The sequence below is a fragment of the Fukomys damarensis genome, unplaced genomic scaffold (genome assembly GCF_012274545.1).
Source record: "Fukomys damarensis isolate Sample0158 unplaced genomic scaffold, DMR_v1.0_HiC HiC_scaffold_37, whole genome shotgun sequence".
Taxonomy (NCBI): Eukaryota; Metazoa; Chordata; class Mammalia; order Rodentia; family Bathyergidae; genus Fukomys; species Fukomys damarensis.
This window is the reverse complement of record NW_022900949.1, coordinates 67,056,243-67,072,153: the sequence shown is the minus strand read 5'-3', so window position 1 is coordinate 67,072,153 and position 15,911 is coordinate 67,056,243. Positions and strand designations below refer to the sequence as shown.

Sequence of the window (15,911 nt, the reverse complement as noted above, 5' to 3'; positions counted from 1 at the left end):
TATCCAAACTGTTATGAGTAATTCTTCTATGATGTGTGTATAAAAACACACATCTTCTGTTGAAGATCCTGCCCTCAAGTCTTTTAAACATCATTGTCCCCCCTTTTCTGATGTTTTTCTCTCTGTGGTTTCAGTTACCCAGGGCCAGTCATGGTTTGAAAATATTAAATGGAAAATTCCAGAAATAAACAATTTATAAGTTTTAAATCACATGCCATTCAGAGTAGTGTGGGGTCACCTTAGAAATTAAATGCTTTTGTTTAAATACCACATTGTTTCTTTGGTGTGAAAAACAAAGGGGAAATAAGAACTGAGATGTATAATAGATGTTGGGAATTGGAACAAAAAAGGTCCACATGGGAAGAGGAACAAGGGAGGAGGGAGGACGGGACAAGAAAAAAAGTGATGAGAAGGAAAAATGGAAACAGGGGAAGAGGCTTGGGGAGGATAGGATAAAAAAAAAAAGAAAAATTTTAATGTTTTATCTCATCGAGCAAAAAAGTCTCTCATCACAGATTTAATCTTTTAAAATACATTAATCACACGATTGTTTAGTAAATTGGAGGCCTTACAGCCACATAACTGAGGGAATGCAGGGGGAAGACAGAGAGTTCCATTTTTTAAAAATAAAATTGCTGTTTAGCTATTTCTACTAATGTATGATACACATCGGGACTTAAATATTGACTGTAACGTTTGGCATACAGAGGCACCTAAGTTCTTATCATTCATTGGTTCTGGCTGGTGTGACAATTTCCAAAAAAAACAAAACAAAAACTAACCAGTGCCAAACCGATTGTTTTGGATTGAAAGGGTAGCAAGTTGAGTGGCAATTCGCACTAGTGAATTTTACCTTGCATGCTGAACACTGGAAGAAAATTCTTGTGTCATAATGCATCAAGTGGCAAACTTGATGAATTTTAAAGCAGTTAAGTACCAACATATGACTGTAATTCAAAAGAAAGACACGTTAGATAATGAGTCTCTGGTAGACTATAGAAAGACCCCACAGTATTTAAATGTTATTCCGCTGTCAGTAATGGTTCTGCATTGCTTGCTGGAGGCATTTATGTTGCCTTGTGCCTTTGCCAGACACCTGTGTCCTTGTAAGGCCCTTTTCTGTATCCTTTCAGTCTTTCCTGAAGACTCTGAAGCCATCTGCTGGAGCAGGCCCTGACATGACACCTTTCTTTGCCCATCTTTGGCTAGAATTTTATCCAGGACAAATTAAGCAAAACAATTACAGTAAACTTATCCACTTCCATAGAGAGCCAAATTCAGGGTTAGATCAATATTTCTTTGCTATATTGAGTTTATGCTATATTGAGTTAAAATTGGATAAAGCCCCGTCTGTGCCTGTTGGAGCCAGGGGTCTTTGGGCTGGTTACATAATCTACTACTCATTCATAGTTCTACCTATGAAATTGTTGGAAAACTTACATGAAATAATATATATTTTCTTACTGTAGTGCTCAGCTGAATTAGTCTTTTAACGATAGTAGGGGCTCTCAATAATATGATAGGCTACTTGTGACAGTTTTCTTGAAAGTTTCATTATTGCTACTCAGACAAAATATGTGGTCTTAAAGTACCCTTCATTATCAAAAATCACGACCAGTCTCTTGTCCTCCAGGATAATGCTGGTGGCGTTATTTAGCGATGCTTAGATGAATCTTTTTTCTATGGTCTGGGATGCTAAATAATAAGGACAAACAGAGTAAGGAAAACAAAAGCCATATGAGCAGAGCATTTTGTTAATGATTTGTTAGTTCAGCAGATGGTGGGAAATTACACAAAGTTTTTCTTTTTAAATTGGCCTACAGAAAAATAATGTTTGAATTTGTTGAATAGCTCTTGCCATTTGCTAAATCAAACATCGGTTATTGAATGCATATATGAAATATGTGTGGTTTTTCAGAAGTTAGAATGTGTCTGAGGCATATAGCTGGAAAAATAAGCAAACAAAATCTGCTTCTGAAACAGAAAATACTATCTTTTAAACGAAAAAGATTGTGGACATTTTCTGTCTGTTTTCTCGGAACCATTGGGATCGTTTCCAAGAGACCTTGCCTCCAAGGCATCTGTATGTAACTTCTTTCTCTGTAGCACTTATGCTTCAACTTCAAATGAATCCACACTTTACAGCAGTTGGCCTGTTGTAGTCAATTTAAATATTTACAGGATCTTGCTACTGCATATTAATCTTTTAGTCAGTTGAAACACTTGATGGCCTGCTGTTTTGGAGATCTAAGATTTATGCTTGCATAGATAAAAACATCATCTCCAGAATATATTGTATTAGCTAGAAAGCTGGCTCAGTCACATACTAGCTGTGTGTTTCTGGGCATATTACTTAACCTTTCTGTGCCTCAGAAGGCTTATCCTTGGGAAAGTCTGTGCAAAAATAAGGATAATTGCTTGTTGCGGCGGTGAGGAATATTGTGCGTGACTGGCACCTCGAAGAGCAGAATAAATGTTGCCTATCGTGGGTATTATTTCTCACATGGAGAACTAAGAAAAAACAAAACCAAACCAGACATGAAGAACTCATATTGTCCTGGATTTCTTGCCATTTCTAGAGAAGATAATGAATAATTGGAGAAAACATGGCTGTGAAATGGAGTTTAGTGTTTTGGGCCTGGATTTTGTAAGCATTTTCCTCAAGCCTATTTTAGACTGTCTTCTATCCAAGTGTCTTCTGGGCCATTTGGCTTAGTGGAGATTCACGAAGATTTTCATATTTTAGGTTTTGTATTTCCTCCTCTGCTGTAGCACTGGATTGCTCATTAATATGTGCTGCTGCTTTCTCAATTTTTCTTCTATCTTTTATATGTAGACAACATGAGAATAAATTTGTTTAGGCATGAAGTTCAGTTTTTCTGGCATGAAGCTCTATTTATGTTTGCTGTTCCTACTTAGTGAAGCTGTACACGTAGTATCCATATCATTCCCATCTGTAGGTTCTTTGTGTCCCTGAGGTCTTCACAGGCAGGCTTACTAGAGTTGTTTTCATTCAAACACACAAAACTATCTATGAGATAGATCAGAAAGATCTGAAAGCCAGATGAGAACTAGCTCAGTGGCACAACTAAATTCTCCAGATCTTCACAATTGTAACTTTTAGTATAATTTTATCAGTTCTTTTCACTTTGGTTAATTCTGCTAGTTGGCTTATTGGCAACAAAAGAATTTCCAGTGTGTTCTAATGTGGGCACTGTGTATAAACCAGCTGGAGAAAATTCTGTGTTTTCTTGAAGGTGGAAGAAGAAAACGATTGTTTCATGAAAGGTAGTTTGGGCATGCCCTTGTTCAAGTTTAGTGTCTCTTGTGCAGCAGAAGAATTAAAATTTTCACTTTCTTGACTGTTTTTTGAGTGACTGCTCAATCTTCAAAACTGTGGTATATCCTGAGGGACATGGCGGTTTCTGTTTCTACTTTTTGTTCACTTTAGCTCTGGCTTCGGAAATGATTGTATGGGCTCTTTTAGAGTTCTTTAGGGACAGATCTATTCCTGTTACAAGGTAGAGAAGGTGGGCAAGAAGCTTTGGAGTCGGGTGTGTCTACCATTCTGACCCTCTCTAGGGTTCCTTTCCGTCACCCATGCACCAGTGCTGATAATGGTACCTCACTGTCAGGCTGTCACATTGCTGTGTGAATTAGATAAAGTAGTGCACATGTATACACATCATTCATGGCACAAAGAATAGATAATATAGTACCATTTTCTTTTATTTTTCCAAATGAAAGTAATAATTCCATTGTATTCTGCTCTTCCTCCCTTCTTTGTAGACATTTCCTAGAAACAGACTCTTAACTTTGGACCATTCCCTGTGTACTGCAGTGGCATTGTCATATCGAGGTTGTAAAAATAGTTTGCATACTATTTGCAAACTAATAGTTTGTACACTCAACACTTTGCATCAGTGGTCAGGTTTGGGATTTTTGGCGGATGGACAGACAGTGGTTGGTGGATAGTAAGGATGAAGCAATATTGAAATGTTCTGTTTTTTACTTAGGTGCTCAGGGACTCAGTTGCTTTTCTCAGTTTATTTATTTATTCATTTATTGAGACAGGGTCATGCTGTATATTGCAGGCTGGCCTTGAACTCATGACTTAGCCCAGGATAGCCTTGAAATCTTGCCTCAGCCTCATGAGTTCTGGGATTACCACGGTGGTGATAATGGAAATTAAAACTAAAGCAACAATACCAATCTTCAGACAAAGGCTTTAAAGAGAACATAAGAGAAGATGGTAAGAGATTTTTAGATTAAGGAGCTGATAAAGATCAAGCCAGCGCCTCAGCTAAGGAAACACAGAATATAAGGAAGTGGCTGGAGGGTGCACTCATGAAGAGGACCATGATAGTCCATTAGTGAAGGAAAGGGAACCGTTTTATAGGAAGGAGGCAAGCCCCCATGCCCAGCCCTCATTTTTAATTAGTGAATTGGATTAAAAAATTATCTGCAATTCTTTCTTCCTTAGACCCCCCACCCCCAGTTCCTGTAGTATCTTTCTAAAATGTATATTTAGGCACTCTGGTTCTAGCAATGTGGTATAAAATTTCACATGGGTGTGTGTATTTTGAGTGGTGAAACTTATTTTTTTTCCATCTTTCATTGACATTTTAAACAGAACTCATGTGGATAAAGTAGATGGCAGTGTGCCTGAGGTGGAGAGGTGCATGCAGGGAGGAGCAGCCTTACCTTGTTGCCTCAGCCATATGCCAGTGACCACTAAGGCTAAAGAATATAACTTGAAATGGTTTTGTTCTAGAAAACCATTTTTCTAGAATAAGCCAGTCCCACAACTCACAACCATGGGTAGATTTTTTTTTTAAAAAACTAATTAAAAGATAATGAATTGACATTTTAGAAATTGAGATGAGGATATTAGCTAAACTGGATGCTGTTGCATATTGGCTGTATTAAAATATTCAGACATCAGTGAAATAGCCAGTTAATTCAGGGCTAGGTTTTCTTTCTAGCTGTGGAAGATTTCATGACCATCCCTGCCCTGTTCTGTTTGAGTGACCAAGATGTAGAGATTTTCCTCTTTACCGTATTATCCTCAATCCTTTCCTGCAATGTGAGAGAGTTCTTGGGTCAAATGTTATAGTAGAGTGGAGTATTGAATACTAAGAAAACCCCCAGGGTTTCAGGATTATCTAGTAACTGCATTGAGTGTTGTACATTAGCACCTAGCCTGAATCTTCCTATTGTGACTTAGTTGGAGTATGTGATTTACAACTCATGTTCTTCAGTCATTTCTGAGATGGGCCTGGAATGCAGAGAGAGAGCTTTTGGGTCCTTGCAGGTACACATGTGGGCTGGAGACCCAGGCAGTTAATGTAGCCACTAAATAGTTAATGCAGCCACTACATTTTTTTACTTTTCTTTAAATTATAGTGTTTCAGTGTTAATTTTTTTTGTGATGAAGATGTTCACCTAAATGATGCTTATGTGTGTGTCTTACACATATGTGCACTGTATGTATTTATTATTGACAACAGGGACCACTGTAGGGACAGAGGGCAGACAAACTTATGGGCCCTTAACTATTATTCTTTCAAATCATGGTAGTGTTTTCTAAGATAGGCAGGGAATTAAAAGGTGGATTTTTCTAAAATATACTTGGGCTTATAGTTGCCTGATAGGTAACTAAAAGTAGATTTCACGCATTTTGTAAAGCTCTAGGTCACATCCTTCTCAGCTGTACACACAGGCATGTTAGTCATTTAGGGATTTTTGTCTAAAAATTGAGAAACAAGGCTCATTAGCCCTAAATTTACCAGTATATCTATCACTGTTCAAGACCGAGGACACCTATATTTAGAAGTTCCATTGCTCTAAACGTATGGATTCTAAACCTTGGATTCCAAAAAAGTGTCACAGGGCTAAGACCACCCCAGGTCATGAGGATCATCCCGTGGGAACTAAATTTTCTCTCAAGTTATGAGGTTTCCTCTGGAGCCAAAAACCAGGAATGAGGTAATGAAAGTTGGGCCCCAGTCCTCCAAAGCCTCCTATAAAACTGTCCCTATAAAACTGGACTAGCGTGGTCCTCTTCATGAGCGTGCCCCTGCAGCTATTCTCTTAGATCATGATCTTTGTCAGCTCCTTAAGCAAAAGTCCCGTACCGTTTTCTCTTACTTTCCATTCAAAGATTTTGTCTTTTCATATTATTGCTTTCGCTTTAATTTCCATTATCACCAAAGCAAGGATCCACACTAGCTGGTGACATCAGTATTAAATAAAATACATTTATCTACCATAACAATAAAAAAATTTGAGAAGTAGTATACTTAATCTACAATTGAAAAAAAAGAAACGTTTCTTCATACAGGGACTGAAATGTTCTCTTAAGACTGCATTCTACAAATTTTTACTCTAAATTGTTCGATTCATTATTCTACTGTTGGAATGTAACTGCAGGGCCCTGGAAACAGTACTCTCTGAGAGGTGCCCTGGTACACCCCTGGCATTCCTTTAGAAGTAGACAGTCCTTTTGAACTCTGCAGTACTTTACAGCTTCAGGATTTGAGGAGAAACTTTGTGATGTGGGGTACATCATCCCAGAAATACTTTCAAAAACATACTTTCACCAAAGTCTTAACCAGAACAGATTTGGTAGGGTTAGTTTATAGTTTATTATTCAAGCTGAGACTCTTTTTCAAGTGATTATAATCACCTTGGCACAACAAGAGAAAACTGGGTCCCTTCTTGGCAAACCTGGGTGTGTGTTTACCCTAACATAGGAAGACTCTTTTGGGTCAGAATAGAACTTGAATACTCGAGTCTTTTTGATAGCACAGCGCTGTCCTCAATTCAGGCAGATTCTACCTTCTCCCTCTGTATAGTTAATGAGTTTATTGCAGTGGTATAGGATTGGCATACACTATAAGACTATTTACCGAACATGTATGGTACATAAATAATCTATGTTTGTTTTTACGAGAAACATCTTTCATCTGTCCTGACTCACAGCTTTTGTTCTAATGCATTCTTTCTCTAGTTTATTTTAATTCTTGTTTGTTGACTGTATCTGTCCCTTCTGTTATCCCTGTATTTCTAAAAATTTGGAGCCGAATTTATTTTTTCTGTGATGAACATTTTCGTTATTTGATTATAAAGGGGATCTGTAAGCCCTGTAAAAGGGGGAGTCACTTTCGGGTTTTTTGGTCAGGCACATAATTGAGCTCACCACTGGGGATGGAGTTGTCTTCGCTATACTGATGAATGAGACTAAGAGATCGTGGTGAGGGCAGCTGAGCGCTGACATTGGAAGTGGAGGACGGGGCCTAATGAAATGGATTGCACGGGGCACTTTCTTTTAAGAATGATATAACCCCATCAACATAAGATTATGTTACCCCTTCATTTTCTTAACCTAGCTCTACTTTTTGTTTGCGGGGGGGTACCAGGGATTGAACTGTAGACCTTGTACTTGTGAGACAGGTGGCGGCACCACTGAGCTAAATCCCTGGCCCTCTACTAATATTTTTTTAAGTCAATTTCTAATGGCTTTTTCCTATAAGCACAACTCTATATAGAGCAGCTTTGTTCTTTATTGACCACTATTCTTAGATATATAGGCTTTGAGAGCTTAGTATTAAAAAGTAGTAACCCCCCTTTATTCTCATAAATAACTGTAATGATTTTTCTCTCTTCAAAATGCCACTGCTGCTGTAACTGCTCTAACTGTATTAGCTGTACTAACTTACTAAGCTAAGACATCTGTAACCAAGCCAATACTCCCTTTCATGCTGAGGGTATCTTGTCCCTCCTGCTGGCCTTCCAGTTTCTATCCCCTCAGGCTGTGTACTCTTAAATCATGGGTGTATCTGGTCCCTTTGATTCTGTATTTAGGGCATGAATAATCCCTATGTGTCCAAGGACATAAGCTTTGATGCTTTTGGGAGGATCATTCTGACTTTTAGAGCCATGTTTTATGCAATTAATTTGAAACATGATGGGAATGGGATTTTCCAAGCAACATCACATACTTTCTCTAAAAGTAACTATACAAATGAGTGATGTTACTCTTGGCCAAAAGACTGAGAACTAATTATATGAGAGATAGTAAGGAGGTGTTTTGAATATATGAACGGTGGAGGAACACATGAAGGACAGTGAGGGAAGAGGTGGAGGTGTGGGTGGAAGTGTGTGGATAGCAACTCTTTTATATTAGTATCAAAACTAGTTTGTAATTAGATATGAGAATTTTACAGATGTGTGACAAATCAAATTAAACTGATAGTCAGATGAAGGCTACCTTGAATTAGGAACAGTAGGGTGTATGGTGATGAGGGGCCAGAAAAATATAGACATGCATTTTATACAATAGCAAGGAATTAATGAACCCTGAATTAAACATCCTGATATAAACTGAGCATTTAACTTTTCAGAGCACATCATATTAGAATGATCAGATTCTAAGTCAAATGAGTGATTGTTCGCTTTTGAGAATTTGATTGTTATTCATCTCCAGTAGTTTGAGTCGCAGCAAATTATTATTTTCCTTCCCTTGAGCTCCTATAGTTTGTTAGAGGAGTTTGCATACTGGGCACCTGCTTGCCTAGCCATAGACTTGACATAGTATAGCCATTTGGAGACCCCCCATGCCAGGCTGTATGAAGGGAATTTGGTAAATCCTACTTTACTTAAAAATGTATTTTTCCTTTAATTTACTAAGGAATGCACAATGTAGAAAAATTTAATACATTGAAAGGTAAGGTTTAATTGTCACTTGGTGACTTTGACACTAGGAGTTTATACTTCCTAGTTATGCTCTAAGAAAATAACTAATCATAACACCTAAGATTTAATAGTATATCTATACTCTAACATATTTCCAGATGTTTTAAATTTTGTACTTATGAAATTATTAGAAGCTGATAGCTAGTGCACGAGGTAAGTACTGTCATTGTCTCCCCAGTTAAGCAGTGAGGTTAGAGCTAAGTTTCTTGCCTGAGGCCGTACCTCTGGTAAGGATTTGAGTTGAAGCAGAGTGGGACTGTAGTTCTCTCTCCCTTAAACATGTGCCCTCTTCTGCTCCCCTAGGATGCAAAGAAATCACTGCAGTGAATGTCTCTTGGGTGGTGGTGGTAAGGGAACTTCGGTCAGTGCAGTGTGGATATTGAATGAGAATGAAGACATTTCTCCACGGGTGCAGAAGTGGGTGCTGAGCAGGGTCCACTCAAGACAGCATCACAGCTCTGCTCTTAGGCCTCCCAGTGCCCTTTAGTGATTTCGTTCATCAGCCTCCTCTTCACCTGTCACTCATCGCTTTGCTATTAGCATGTGAAGCTGTTAGAAAAGAAAGCCTACTAATTGGAGCCTCCCAAACTTGCCTTAAAATTATAAGCATCTGTTTCACTTTAAACTGTGTGTTACATTTCCTGTGCTGAACTTTTATGAACATCTCAATCCAGAAGGAAATGTATAAATGTAATGTTCACAATTACTACCTCAGCAAGAGCTGAAAAGTTATCATCAGTCACTGGCCTTCAAATAGCATTTGTTTGTAAAGTTACTTAGTACTTTAATCTTGAGTATAACACCAAATTGAGTCATATCAACTTTCCAAAAATGTTACAAGCTTTTCACATTTCATCGTTAATTTTTTTTTCTTTAAAGCTGTTTCCCAGAACAGTAAGTGGAAATTGTAAGATTTTCTTCTTTGATATTTGAAAGAGTCCAAGAGCAGATTGATTTAATATATGCACTGAGTAAGGACTCATCTCTAAGGGATTAACATAATGTAAAAGAACACAGGCTACAAGGTTGGAAATCCTGGATCAAGCATTACCTCCCCATCAGCTATGTGACTGAGATACTTAATTCATTTGTTGAATGGTGATAATTCTCAGTGTCCCATAGGGTTGTAAGAATTCCACGAGTAAATACAAAGCAGAGTAGATGTGAGTACAACAATAAAGTGAGGCAAGCCTTCAGTGAATGTTAGCAGTTATTAAATACAGAAAGATGTATAGCTGCAGAGAGAAGGTGGACATCTCTTACTGATCTCCTCACCCCATTAACATCAGGTCGTGGTGACTTTTCCAGATCAGTTTTTAAAGCTGTGCTTTTTTCTTTTGAACAGTCGTGTGCCATTCTACTGAAGAGAGGATTCAAGATATAACCATTTCCCTATTAGCATTTGGGTTTTTTCATCTTTCTTTAATATTGTAGAGTATTTGTGTTTCCTTGCTCCCTCATTTCCCTCAGAACGGTTTTGAACTTAAGTTTTTAGCATCACTGCTGAACTTGATCTCCTTATTTTAAGTAATGGAGCATCAAGAAGAGTTTGTGCTCACTTAGCATAAAATGAAGTAATTATTGGATGAACTTTCCTATAATGTAAATCGAAGAACTGGATTGTTATCACAAGGGCAGTAGGAGTGTATTTCGTCAGATAAGGAAGATAAAACTGCCTAAGAACTTTTATAAAAATGTCTTGTGGCCTGACTCAGAAATTCAAATGGAAGCTTATTAGTTGGTTGATGATTGTATAAAGTGCAGTTCTCTAAGACAACCATAGGCCATTATGGAGAATGCTCTCATTTACGTTTGATGGGATATTTTAGCCCTGGAGTTGTTCTTCATAAGACTGCATTAAAACACTCCCCTCAGTCATAGTCATTGCTGGGAAACAGGAGTCTCTAACTACTCCATGTTCAAATCTTTGCAGTCTGTGCATAGAGAATGTCTCATCACACTTAGAATAAAAATCCAGATTTTGAATCCGGCCAGCATGGCCCAATGTGATCACCTAGCCCTGCCTAGTTCTCTGACTGGACTAGTTTTTTACCTCACTCTTCTGTTGATGCCACATTGGCTGCCTTGAATCTCCTCTTCTTCCAAGATGCCTCCTATCTTGGAAACTTTCCTGCCTCTTGGTCTTTCTGATTTCCAGGTCTCTGTGCTTGTCTTTCAGCTTCATAGTGTCTCTTGTGATCATCTCATATACCAGGCAACATCTGTTACGTCCTATCTCTGGCCTTCTAGGTTGTTCTTCAGTGCAGAGCTGCACATTATGCTATTAGTTATTTGTTTACTCTTTGCTCTTCCCTAGAATCATAAGCCTCACAACATTGGGCACAGTGCCTCTATGCACTGCTGTTTCTCCAGCTCCTGGAGTAGTGCCTGGCACAGTGAAAGTTTTCAGTGAGCACCCGTTGAACCTGGGAAGGGCTTAAGGAAGGAGACCTGCTAGTAGAATATAATGTATGATGCTGTGCTTTAATCTGAATATTGATCACAGAAGCCAAGAGTAGGAGACCTCCTGTTTAAAGTTGAACAGATCACAAACTAAGTCTTTCATTTAATTTTTCCTGGCACAGGCTTGGAATTTGTGAGAGTTGTTCAGGAAGTGGAAGCTCCATAGAGTGATTTCTCATTTTTGAGTATCATTATCTTCTGCTCCTTTACTCTTGTATTCATATCTGAGATCGTGAAAGCGCTTTTGAGTGTACTTCCTGTCTTGTCGAATGTCCACTCCTAGGTCCCTCTCCTCCACCCCTCTTCTCCTTCAAATCAGTGGCACTGTGACACCAAGTATATTCAGGGTTCCTCCTTAGGGGAGTGAGAGGTATTCAGAGGGCTCATCTTAGGAACACTTCTCTTCAGGAGATCATTACAGAGGATGAGGGAATTATCATCACAGCCTCATCGGGAGCACTTTCATCCAGCATAGCTTATACATGGGTGAGATTTTTGTTTGAATAAAAGTTTCTCCTGACAGAATGTTGAAGCATTTCTAAATTAGAAGGGTCTTAGCCCTTTGCAGGGAATCATGGAAAAGCTTTGAACCATGTCTTATGGCCATGAGAATTTAAGGGGTCAGGCAAAGGCACCATTCTCTGTTCTCAGTGACTTCTGGCTGGTTGTGATGCAAGGAGGCTTTGATTGTTGTCTGCATCTTGAACTCAGTTGCAGGAAGTGCTGAGCTACCTACCTAATTGCTTAGGTTTTTCTTGGCAATGTGCATAGGTGTCTTAGCTTTGGAGCCATCTGACTTCCCTTCTTTCAGTTCCTCTTTTTTCCTTAGTGTTTCTCTGTATGGTGCGATATTACTATGGCAACTTTATGCTAATGAGTGTTTCTGGCGCTGTAAATTTGGAAAAGGCTCATCTGAGTTCTGTTAAATAATTACATTTCCTTTTGTGGACTTCATTTCTGGGCATTTAGAATCTTCTGGGAATTTAAAATAAGAACATGAGGACTGGAGACATAGCTCAGTGGTAAAGTATATGCTTAGTATGCCCATGGCCCTGAGTTTGATTCCAAGACCACTTTTTTCCTCAAAACACAGAAAATGTGAATCTCTCATAGCCAAAATGTGAACAAATTTGTGAAATTTTTGAGACTTGTCATCGAATGTCTCTCAGAATCCCAAGCAAAAGAAGCCTTTAGGTTCATGTTTTTAGTAGCAAGCACTTTGTTGCCGAGTGAATGAACTTAACATTAAACACAGGTTGCCTAAATTATAGACATAATTAAAATTATATTTGCGCAAAAGCACTTTATAGTAGTACTATCCTGTAGTTGCATTTGTGACTATATGAGACAGGTGGTGCTGTGATTTTATTGAATATTCTTTCCAGCCTCTTGAAGATCTTAAGTAAACTGAGATAGTGAGTGTGCAAGTGGTGTGAACAGATCAGTGCAGATCAGTAGAAAGGAGATTGTGCCTTTGGGGAAAGGCTGTGGGACTTAGTGGCTTGGCACAGGGAGAACTAAGGCACATACGCAAGGGCAATTGGCCGCTTGATGAGAAAGATGAGGGTCATAACAAGACATTGGTGCTGTAGATATTCTGTGAAGGGCAAGCTCCTTTCCCCTAGGAAGCAAGTAGCACGCTCTGATTCCAGCGTATCATAGGATTCTGTGACTTTTCTAATCGCCTCCATCCCCTGAGGTCAGTCCGGTCTCTCTTGGGTGCCTTTAATGTAATTAAAAATGGATTTTATGGGAAACTTAGACTTGACTTATAGATACTGTTGGTGAGCTAGATCTATGTTCTGAAGCACAAGAGAACTTTTCCTAATTTAATATTGCCTGGGTAGCATTCTTTGGTGCATTTCTTGCATGCTAGTGCTTCTTACATTCTTTAAATGGAAAGTCGGTTACTTGGAATATAAACACTTCATGGAGTATTTATGGCTAAGATAGCATTCCTTAATAGGTTTTTTTCTTCTTCCTTTATCTTTTTGACCTTCAGTTGTGGGGAATATTACACATTTAGAAAAGCATCCAAATACTGGGGAGCCACCAAAAAAATAAAGGGGAGCTATTAAGGAAACGGTGGTAATTGAAATAGTTGATGAGAAAAGCAGTTTAAATGTATAATTTAGCCATTAAAGTATCTAGTCACAAAACTTCTACTTATTTAAAAAAGAAACATTAGGTTTTTATCACATTTTTTCATGTTAAATTCTAAGTGACTCTTGTTGGTCATTGTTAAGAAACGTTAGCTTCTGAATCTGGGTAGGCCTTAAAAACTGAGAGTGCGTGCAAGGCACTAATGACTGTGTAGACTCTTATTGAATTACAGTTTTTCCATGGCACTTGCCCAATATCCTTGCCAAAATTTAAGCTATAAGGTAGAGTAATAAGAAATTAACCTTACTAAACAAACCTCAGTAATATCAAGCAAGCAAGCTGTCAAAATAGAGCTTTTTAGAACAGTCTTTTCATTTCTTTGTGTTTGTTCTATTATTCTAGTTAATTCATTAATTTCTCTCTTTTGAATCTTGTGTATTAGTAAAATCTCAAATAAATAGTTTGAAATATTCTATTTTAGGAGGTGCCATGGGTAATAATCTTTATTTGAATAGTGGGAATAATTCTCTTTATGCTTTGGAATGACATGTTTTCAAGAAGAAATACTAATTAAACATTTTCAAAAGTCATCTGAATCCTATAAAATAGCACTAGTATTTGAAGCCATAGAAAATATGTCTTCTGAAGTAATATTTTTAAACATTTATTACTCATTTTCAAGTTTCATCAGAGGTGCTTTCAGCAGAGCTGTGATTCACAGAGCCTAATTCATTAAGAGGATTGAGTCTTCACTAATGACATGGTAATTGCTGTAATGTATACATTCAAAGAAGAAGAAAAGATTGTGAGCAAGCCATTCCCATTTTTATGTGCTCGGTTAAACTGTTACTTATACATTAATAGAAACTTCGGATTTTCTCTGTCCTGATCAAGGGCTTATTTTAAGACAGGACTATCACATCAGTTCTAGATTGCTCCGTTTTGTCTTGTTCATGACTCCCTCCTATTAATAGATTTTATTTCCAGGATGTTTCTGAGGCCAAGCATGGGCCCTTCAAGAAGCTTCAAGATACATTTGTTCTAATCTGTGGGCCACTTGTAAATGAATCAGGAATGTATATGAAGCACTTGTTCTCTACAGAGAATTAGTAAAAGTCATTCAAGATGTATCTTACACCTAATGTAAAACAAACCACAAAGCTTCTAGAGGGAAACAGAATATCTTCCTAATTTTGAGTAGGTAATGATTTCTTAGATTACAAACTATTAACCATAAAAGAAAAAATTAATAAGTTGAACTTTATCAAAATTTAAAACTTCTATTTTCATTAGATACTATTAAAGATTAGGAGGAAATATTCACACTACATATCTTTGTTAGAGTTTTCAGACTATTTACTTTCATTACAGAGTTCTCAGACAATAAAAGACAAAAGAATTAAATGAAAAATCCAGAGGACATGAACAAATAGTTCATGAAGATGCTTGACCATGAAGCACCTGAAAAGACCGTCAGTATCATTAATCTGGGAAATGCAAATTAAAATGACAGTGAAATAATAAGTTACACCATTAGAAAGATTCCTCCCCTTCATCCCCTCCACAGCCTCAGAATATGAAGAGTTGACAAGGAAATAGAATAACTGATACCTTAATATTTTTTGGTGTGAGTATGAAATAGTAATTGTATTTTGGAAAAGTTTGGTAGTTTCTCATCAAGTTAAACCTTTTGACCTAGTAATTTTACTCATAGGTGTTTACCCCAAAGAAATGCAAGCATGGATCTATAAAAGACTTTGACTAAAATATTCCTAACAGATTTATTCTTAATATTTAAAAATCGGGAATGACCCAAATTCTCATTAGTGGATTAAAATGGGAAAACAAATTGTGATATATAGAATAAAATACTCAGGGCCCAACAGGGATGATTAGGGTTAATAATGTGGATAGATTTGAATATATTATGTTGAACGGAAGAAGTTAGACACAAATGAATATGTACTGTGTGATTCCAGTGAACTGCAATTTGATTACTGGTCAGACTGAGCTTCAGTAATAGCAATTAGCAACATGGGTGGGTGATGTGACTGGCCAAGAGCACAGGGAAATGTTTGTGGTGGAATTTTTGTCTTAGTTTCTGTGGTGATTAGACCCATCGAATGTGTATCTGGACTGTTTTGTATCTCATTATATGTAGTTTATACCCTAATTTAAATGACCTGGGAACAAACTTGCAGGCATTGTATTTGCCCTTGGAGCAGCAAGGATGTCGAGGAGATATGGACGAGATTTTGATTTTGAGTAAATATCGTAGGAATTTGAAAGATGGCAGAGACTATAGGGGCTGTACACCACAAGAGCTCTCAGACAAAAGGTTTGTGTTGTGTTTTGAAGGTGTGGAGAGTTAGGTCTTAGAGACTGGAGAGAAATATTCCAAGTAAGGTCAAGCTTTCAGGTCATCCAGATAAAAATAAGACAAGTTTTGGGTCAGGAAATGTATACATTGAAGTTGTTTTTCTACTCAGTGTGTCATTCTCAGGGATTTTATGTATATTGTGATCAAGATCTACAGGGAATCCATAAATTTAAAAATTATAGTAAAAGACACATTGTCAACAATTCCC

General features: G+C 37.7%; 1 protein-coding gene across 11 annotated transcripts in view; it reads left to right on the top strand.

Moving 5' to 3' along the window:
• Med12l (mediator complex subunit 12L) overlaps positions 1–15,911 on the top strand; it is a 305,898-nt gene that overhangs the window by 134,152 nt on the left and 155,835 nt on the right. The window lies entirely within an intron of this gene.